This window comes from Bos indicus, chromosome 18 (genome assembly GCF_029378745.1).
Source record: "Bos indicus isolate NIAB-ARS_2022 breed Sahiwal x Tharparkar chromosome 18, NIAB-ARS_B.indTharparkar_mat_pri_1.0, whole genome shotgun sequence".
In the NCBI taxonomy this organism is placed as follows: Eukaryota; Metazoa; Chordata; class Mammalia; order Artiodactyla; family Bovidae; genus Bos; species Bos indicus.
In genome coordinates, this window is record NC_091777.1 from 66,250,229 (window position 1) to 66,259,787 (window position 9,559).

Genomic DNA, 9,559 nt, shown 5'->3' on the forward strand with positions numbered 1-9,559 from the left:
GAAAATTATTTGCAAGCCATGAACCTAGTAAGGTGGTGATACTTTAAACACATAACATAATCAAATCAGCAAAAACAGAATAATCTTATTAAAATATGAACAGAGGATCTGATTAGACGTTATATACAAATGGCTAACAAGTACATGAAAAACTGTTCTTTCTCACTAATCACCAGGGAAATGTAAATCCAAGCCACAATGAGATATTATTACAAAACTGTCAGGATGGCTATCATCGAAGAGATGAGTGCTGGCAAAAGTACAGAGATAAGGGAACCCTTGGTGGGAAGATAAATTGGTATAGACTTTATGGATAGACAGTATGGAAGTTCCTCAGAAGTTCGAAATAGAACTACCATACGATCCAGCAATCCCATTTCTTGGAATATAGCCCAAAGAAATGAAATCAAATGGGGAAAACATAATCTGCAGTCTTATGTTTGCAGCAGCATTATGGACAGACAATAAACAAGATGTGGAAACAACCTAAGTGTTCATCCATGTGTGAATAGATAAACAAGGTGTAATATACTCACACATACACATGCACATCTGAAAAATTATTCAGCCATAAAAAAAAGGAAGTCCTCCCATATACATGGATGAACCAGAAGGACATTATGCCAAATTATGTATGGTATCACTCATGTAGAATTTAAAACAAAAAAGCAAAACACGTTTAACTCACAGAAACAGAGAAGTTGTTGCTCAAAAGGGACAAATCTTCAGTTACAAGATGGTGCAGTCCATTAAACTCATTGCAAGACTGCTGCTGCTGCTGCTAAGTCGCTTCAGTCGTGTCCGACTCTGTGCTACCCCATAGACGGCAGCCCACCAGGCTTCCCCGTTCCTGGGATTCTCCAGGCAAGAACACTGGAGTGGGTTGCCATTTCCTTCTCCAATGCATGAAAGTGAAAAGTGAAAGTGAATTCGCTCAGTCATGTCTGACTTTTAGCGACCCCATGGAATGCAGCCTACCAGGCTCCTCCATCCATGGATTTTCCAGGCAAGAGCACTGGAGTGGGGTGCCATTGCTTTCTCCCACTCCAAGACTACAGACCTCCAATTCTTCCCCGTGAGGATTCAGTATAGAAAAGAGGGAGTGCAAACAACCCAGCCACAACTTCCATAGCAACTACCCAGAAAGCTGGGAAAACAAGCACTGCTGGAGGTCCACCTGTCAGAAGGCAGAGCACCCTTATGGAAAAGGGGGGTAAGCCAGGATACAGAGCTCACTCTAGGTATCTGGAAAGGCTTTGAGAGTCTTACTCAGTGAAGAAACGAGTGCAAAGTTTTCCAGGATCACACTGAGGTACAGGCATCTCTGAGCATCATCAAGGAGCCTCCATTCCTCCGAGGAGAAGTACACAGCAATGTCTTTAAAGCTTAAACTGTCCTGTCAACATAGGGACAGAGGAAACAATGTTCTGAGAACCCACAGTCCATTGCCACACACATCTACCCCACTGGCATCCTCTCCTCCCAAACTCCTCACCTCAGAAGAGACACCAGGACCTGGGGCTGCTGATGCAGCCTTGGGTCATCCTTGGGTCACATACATCACTGAAGTCAGCCCTCAGCAATAATACACAATAATGCCATGTAAGCTCTGGGCCTGGCTAGCAGAGCCCCACCCCTCCCATCAAGCAACTCCCCTGGAGTCTCCCCTGTTGTCTGTACAACACACAGACAAACCTGGGCTCACGCCTCACTATCAAGTCCTGAATACCAGGCCTGTGGGGCCATCAGCTCACAGTACCTGTGCATGCGCACATCCTTTTATAGACTGTCTCTAACTCCATCATTCCTCACTCCCACCGTGTGGGGTTACACTCCCACCGTTCCGCCACCTTCCTGCTCTATAATACAAGATTCACCCTGGACTCATTCATACACCCAACGTATAGCCTCCAGAGACTGCTTGACACTCTAAAACTGTCCACGACCACCCCAGACCTCTGATGAATCTCAGTGCAAGGGACAGTCCCACATGCTGCTTTGCAGGCCTCTCTACCTGCTTCTGATCCCTGATTCAATACTAGCCATGTATAATGCAACATGTGAATCACACACACCCATGACACTCTTCCAGTTCTGGGATACACTCATCATCTGTCCCCTCAACAGTCACAACCGTCTACTCAACCTTCCTTAAAATCCCAGCCCTTACAGTCTCCCTGCGACATGATGACTCTTGACTACATTTACCACAGACCTTATCCTCCAACAAGACGAAAATACTCGGCTCCATCAAGGCTCACTGCACAATTCTGGTGAATCTGGATAATATTAAGTTAGCAGGAGCACTGGCCTCAATGCCAATTTGTTTCAATTATTTCTCTGCCTCCCAAGCCACACACACACACACACACACACATATATTTCCTCAATATTTCAAGCTTTTTATTTACTATTGGAGTATGGCTGATTAACAATGCTGTGACAAGTTCAGGTGGTACAGTGGTTAAGAATCCGTCTGCCAATGCAGGGGTCACAAATTTCATTCCTGGTCCGGGAAGAGTACTACAAGCCATGGAGAAACTAAGGCCATGCTCCACAACTACTGAAGCCTGCTAGTCCCAGTGCCCCAGCTCTGCAACGAGAGAAGCCACCACAATGAGAAGACCGATCACCTCAAGAAAGAGTAAACCCCACTTGCCACAACTAAAGAAAGCCCACTTACAGCAATAAACACCCAGCACAACCAAATATAATTATTTACAAAATAAAGACCTGATTACCAGATCCCCTGCTGTTTGTTCTTAAAGACCTGCTGTACCCTGCTACCAGTTCAGACACACCTCCAAGTATTTGCACGTGCTAGAATGGCAAACCACTTCAGTATTCGTGCCTTGAGAACCCCATGAACAGTATGAAAAGGCAAAATGATAGGATACGGAAAGAGAAAATCCCAAGGTCAGTAGGTGCCCAATATGCTACTGGAGATCAGTAGAGAAATAACTCCAGAAAGAATGAAGGGATGGAGCCAAAGCAAAAACAATACCCAGCTGTGGATGTGACTGGTGATAGAAGCAAGGTCCGATGCTGTAAGGGCAATATTGCATAGGAACCTGGAATGTCAGGTCCATGAATCAAGGCAAATTGGAAGTGGTCAAGTAAGAGATGGCAAGAGTGAATGTCGACATTCTAGGAATCAGCGAACTGAAATGGACTGCAATGGGTGAATGTAACTCAGATGACCATTATATCTACTACTGCGGGCAGGAATCCCTCAGAAGAAATGGAGCGGCCATCATGGTCAACAAAAGAGTCAGAAATGCAGTACTTGGATGCAATCTCAAAAACGACAGAATGATCTCTGTTCGTTTCCAAGGCAAACCATTCACTATCACAGTAATCCAAGTCTATGCCCCAACCAGTAATGCTGAAGAAGCTGAAGTTGAACGGGACTATGAAGACCTACAAGACCTTTTAGAACTAACACCCCAAAAAAGATGTCCTTTTCATTATAGGGGACTGGAATGCAAAAGTAGGAAGTCAAGAAACACCTGGAGTAACAGGAAAATTTGGCCTTGGAATATGGAATGAGGCAGGGCAAAGGCTAATAGAGGTTTGCCAAGAAAATGCACTGGTCATAGCAAACATCCTCTTCCAACAACACAAGAGAAGACTCTACACATGGACATCACCAGATGGTCAACACCGAAATCAGATTAATTATATTCTTTGCAGCCAAAGATGGAGAAGCTCTATACAGTCAGCAAAAACAAGACCAGGAGCTGACTGTGGCTCAGACCATGAACTCATTGCCAAATTCAGACTTGAATTGAAGAAAGTAGGGAAGACCACTAGACCATTCAGGTATGACCTAAATCAAATCCCTTATGATTATACAGTGCAAGTGAGAAATAGATTTAAGGGCCTAGATCTGATAGATAGAGTGCCTGATGAACTATGGATGGAGGTTCATGACATTGTACAGGAGACAGGGATCAAGACCATCCCCATGGAAAAGAAATGCAAAAAAGCAAAATGGCTGTCTGGGGAGGCCTTACAAATAGCTGTGAAAAAAAGAGAAGCAAAAAGCAAAGGAGAAAAGGAAAGATATAAACATCTGAATGCAGAGTTCCAAAGAATAGCAAGAAGAGAGAAGAAAGCCTTCTTCAGCGATCAGTGCAAAGAAATAGAGGAAAACAACATAGAGGAAAACAAACAGAGGAAAGACTAGGGATCTCTTCAAGAAAATCAGAGATACCAAAGAACATTTCATGCAAAGATGAGCTTGATAAAGGACAGAAATGGTATGGACCTAACAGAAGCAGAAGATATTAAGAAGAAATGGCAAGAATATACAGAAGAACTGTACAAAAAAGATCTTCACGACCCAGATAATCACGATGGTGTGATCACTGACCTAGAGTCAGACATCCTGGAATGGGAAGTCAAGTGGGCCTTAGAAAGCATCACTATGAACAAAGCTAGTGGAGGTGATGGAATTCCAGTTGAGCTATTCCAAATCCTGAAAGATGATGCTGTGAAAGTGCTGCACTCAATATGCCAGCAAATTTGGAAACCTCAGCAGTTGCCACAGGACTGGAAAAGGTCAGTTTTCATTCCAATCCCAAAGAAAGGCAATGCCAAAGAATGCTCAAACTACCGCACAATTGCACTCATCTCACACACTAGTAAAGTAAGGCTCAAAATTCTCCAAGCCAGGCTTCAGCAATATGTGAACCGTGAACTTCCTGATGTTCAAGCTGGTTTTAGAAAAGGCAGAGGAACCAGAAATCAAATTGCCAACATCCGCTGGATCATGGAAAAAGCAAGAGAGTTCCAGAAAGCATCTACTTCTGCTTTATTGACTATGCCAAAGCCTTTGACTGTGTGGATCACAATCAAATGTGGAAAATTCTGAAAGAGATGGGAATACCAGAACACCTGACCTGCCTCTTGAGAAACCTGTATGCAGGTCAGGAAGCAACAGTTAGAACTGGACATGGAACAACAGACTGGTTCCAAATAGGACAAGGAGTACGTCAAGGCTGTATATTGTCACCCTGCTTATTTCGCTTATATGCAGAGTACATCATGAGAAACGCTGGACTGGAAGAAACACAAGCTGGAATCAAGATTGCTGGGAGAAATATCAATAACCTCAGATTTGCAGATGACACCACCCTTATGGCAGAAAGTGAAGAGGAACTAAAAAGCCTCTTGATGGAAGTGAAAGTGGAGAGTGAAAAAGTTGGCTTAAAGCTCAACATTCAGAAAACGAAGATCATGGCATCCGGCCCCACCACTTCATGGGAAATAGATGGGGAAACAGTGGAAACAGTGTCAGACTTTATTTTTCTGGGCTCCAAAATCACTAGAGATGGTGACTGCAGCCATGAAATTAAGAGACGCTTACTCCTTGGAAGGAAAGTTATGACCAACCTAGATAGCATATTCAAAAGCAGAGACATTACTTTGCCAACAAAGGTCCGTCTAGTCAAGGCTATGGTTTTTCCTTTGGTCGTGTATGGATGTGAGAGTTGGACTGTGAAGAAGGCTCAGTGCCGAAGAATTGATGCTTTCGAACTGCGGTGTTGGAGAAGACTCTTGAGAGTCCCTTGGATTGCAAGGAGATCCAACCAGTCCATTCTGAAGGAGATCAGCCCTGGGATTTCTTTGGAAGGAATGATGCTAAAGCTGAAACTCCAGTACTTTGGCCACCTCATGGGAAGAGTTGACTCATTGGAAAAGAGTCTGAGGCTGGGAGGGATTGGGGGCAGGAGGAGAAGGGGACGACAGAGGATGAGATGGCTCGATGGCATCACTGACTCGATGGACGTGAGTCTAAGTGAACTCCGGGAGTTGGTGATGGACAGGGAGGCCTGGCGTGCTGCGATTCATGGGGTGGCAAAGAGTCGGACACAACTGAGCAACTGATCTGATCTGATCTGATCTGTTCCTGGGAAAACCTTCCATACCAGTTTAGTCATCAGGAAACAAAATATGTGTATGTTACCTTTGTTCTGCAGTCAGGACCCAGAGCTGGATTCATGGCCCTCACATTCAAGAGCTGAGATTATATCAAGGCAAGTCTCTGGACACAATACCCTGACACTCTATAAAGTGAAAGTGAAAGTTGCTCAGTGGTGTCCGACTCTTTGCGACCCCATGGACTGTATGATCCAAGGAATTCTCCAGGCCAGAACACTGGAGTGGGTAACCCTTCCCTTCTCCAGGGATCTTCCCAACCCAGGGAGCAAACCCAGGTCTCCCGCATTGCAGGCAGACTCTTTATCAGCTGACCACTCTCTATGGGTGGTGTCAATATCAGTGAGGGACTGGGACATCATCTCCTGCCTTGTGTAAGATCCCTAAGTACTTTTCCAACCTTCAGAACCTGGGGGATGAGGAAGACAACTGTGGCTGGACTCCCAAGTATGCAGGACTCCCCTGGATCCCCACCAGGCCTTGAACCTGGACTTGGGGTTAACTTAATAACCTCTGTGTTTCAGTCCTCAGAGCAGCCTCTTATCAGATCCCTGACCTTGGAAAATGGTGCTACTTCTCTTTGCCACAACCTGTTCGTCAACCACCTCCAATCTGTTGCCTCTCTGAACTGGATTTTGGTGACCTTTAAAAGCCTAACACATATGGGATTTCTCTGGCAGCTCAGTAGTAAAGAATCTGTCTGCCAATGCAGGGGACACAGGTTTGATTCCTGGTCTGGGAAGATATCACATGGCGCAGAGCAACTAAGTCCCTGCACCACAACTACTCACTCCAGCTACAGCCGGAGTTCTGCCAACAAGTGAAGCCACCTCGCACCCTCTGCAACTAGAGAAAGCCCTCCAGCAGCAAGGAAGAGCCCAGTGGGCAGAAACGAAGACCCCATGCAGTGTAAAAACAAGAACAACAAACCCCTAACACATAAGTGTCCCTCTTCTGTCCACTAGCCTCCACCGCCTCCAGGTCAAGCAGAAAAAGAAACCTCTCTGCCAGTTCAGGTACACTCCCTCAACTCGGGTTCCTGCAGACATCAGTTGGAATCCAGGTTCCCCAAACCTACCTGCCTCAGTTCGACCTCCAAGTCTCTGCACCTACAGGTACCTGTGCCCATCACCCTCTCCCACGCGTCATCACACTGTCTGTCAGACACAGGGACCACCCACGACCGCCTCACCGTCCTGGAGCCCGGCGCCTGGGCTGCGGGCACAGGAGCAGGCGCCCTGCACTCGGGGCTTTAGTGTCTGGTGGAGTGAGGGCGGTGAGAGCCCTGCGGGCCAGCCTTTACCTGAGGTGGATCCCTTAGCACCGCCACCGCCATCAGACTCTGGCAGGAGCGGCCGGGGAACGCGGGCAAGGACTTTCCTCTCCTCGGCTTGGCGCAGGGTACCGGTCATCGTTGCAGAACCTCAGAGCCCACTATGTGGTGCGGGGACACCGCCTGCTCTCGCGCTTTTAGATCGGGTCACCCGGTGAGGAATCAGCGGCCCCCAACCAGGACACTCACAGCAGTTTAAAATGGCCACCACAAGCAAGATACCGGAAGTCCCGCCCCAATGGGCCCAGTGTGAAGAATTTCCCCGGAAATGCATTCATGTGGATCTTCCTTCCTGGGCGCAGGTTCTTCCCTGTAGTATTGTTCTCAGGGCTTTAGCGATTGCCGGAAAGTGTGTTCTCCTTTCTGACCAACCGTAACTTGTGCCAACTGGCACCCGGAAGGATGCTGGAAAGCAGTCATCTTACCTTGAGGAAGGAAGGGTTCTGTTTCTTGTTAAATGCAGCAAAGTGACAAAATTTCAGAATTCCTGAAGCTCACTCAGCTCCCAGAAGATAAAAATATTGAGACTGTCAACTACAGATTGGCACTTGCCATGGTGCTTGCCGCCTACCTCTACAAGGATTAAATCATGTGCTGCTCCAGCTGTTGACTTCAACACCCTCTGAAAGTGGTTCTGAGTGGAAAGCAGAAATGAAGCATTCTATGCTTGCGGCAGGGGGGGCGGGGGGGGGGGGGGGGGGCGGCGTGGAACGGGGGCAGCAAACTTGCAGGACAGGTCTTCAGATGATGAGCCCAATTCTTATATCTACTCGTATCTAGAAAGGCACTAAAATCCTTCATGGTGATGACTGTTTTCTCGTGACTCTCAGAAAGTTTCCCGAAACTAGCAGAAACCTTCTCAGAAAAATATGCGCTTGATTGCATGTACTCTCCCTTCACCAAAATCACATGTACACTAACCTTACCCCCACCTCTTCGGAGCACTTTCTCAGAGTTATCTGAGGTGCTGTTTCCTGGGGGTCAGTCCTAATTTAGCCCCCAAATAAAACTTAACTTGCAACTCTCACTTGTACAATTTTTTTAAGTCAATAAGATGCACTCAAATGTCATTCTTCTAAATGGCCATATTATTCTAGAGCCATTCAGATATGAGTCAGCAAGTTCAGATCAGTCGCTCAGTCGTGTCAGACTCTTTGCAACCCCATGGACTGCAGCACGCCAGGCTTCCCTGTCCATCAACAACTCCCGGAGCTTGCACAAACTCATGACCATTGAGTTGGTGATGCCATCCAAACATCTCAGCCTCTGTCATCCCCTTCTCCTGCCTTAATCTTTTCCAGCATCAGGGTCTTTTCCAATGAGTCAGTTCTTCGTATCATGTGGCCAGAGTACTGAAGTTTCAGTTTCAGCATCAGTCCTTCCAATGAATATTCAGAACTGATCTCCTTTAGGATTGACTGGTTGGATCTCCTTGAAGTCCAAGGGACTCTCAAGAGTTTTCTCCAACAGCAGAGTTTAAAAGCATCAATTCTTCGGCACTCCGCCTTCTTTATGGTCCAACTCTCACATCTATACCTGACTACTGGAAAAACCATAGCTTTGACTAAACAGACCTTTGTTGGCAAAGTAATGTCTCTGCTTTTAATATGCTGTCTAGGTTGGTCATAACTCTTCTTCCAAGGAGCAAGCGTCATTTAATTTCATAGCTACAGTCACCAACTGCAGTGATTTTAGAGCCCCCCCAAATAAAGTCTCTCACTGTTTCCAAGGTTTCCCGATCTATTTGCCATGAAGTGATGGGACCAGATGCCATGATCTTAGTTTTCTGAACGTTGAGATTTAAGCCAATTTTTTCACTCTCCTCTTTCACTTTCATCAAGAGGCTCTTTAGTTCTTCGCTTTCTGCCATAAGGGTGGTGTCATCTGTATCTGAGGTTATTGATATTTCTCCCAGCAATTTTGATTCCAGCTTGTGCTTCATCCAGCCCAGCATTTCTCATGATGTACTCTGCATATAAGTTAAATAAGCAGGATGACAATATACAGCCTTGACGAACTCCTTTTCCTATTTGGAACCAGTCTGTTTTTCCATGTCCAGTTCTAACTGTTGCTTCCTGACCTGCATACGGATTTCTCAAGAGGCAGGTCAGGTGGTCTGGTATTCCCATCTCTTGAAGAATTTTCCACAGTTTGTTGTGATCTACACAATCAAAGGCTTTGGCATAGCCAATAAAGCAGATATTTTTCTGGAACTCTCTTGCTTTTTTGATGATCCAATGGATGTTGGCAATTTGATCTCTGGTTCTTCTGACTTTTGCCTTT

The 9,559-nt window shown here is 46.0% G+C and overlaps 1 protein-coding gene across 6 annotated transcripts in view; it reads right to left on the reverse strand.

The window, feature by feature from the left end:
- The window catches only part of LOC109572191 (zinc finger protein 814-like), a 93,058-nt gene that overhangs the window by 58,408 nt on the left and 25,091 nt on the right, over positions 1-9,559 (reverse strand). The window contains exon 1 of one of the 6 annotated variants that reach the window (XR_011561737.1): positions 7,247-7,927. The exons of the other annotated variants lie outside the window; for them this stretch is intronic. The gene's annotated coding sequence lies outside the window, so the exon portion shown is untranslated. Of the gene's footprint in view, positions 1-7,246; positions 7,928-9,559 lie in introns of those variants that run through there. 6 annotated transcript variants of the gene reach the window in all.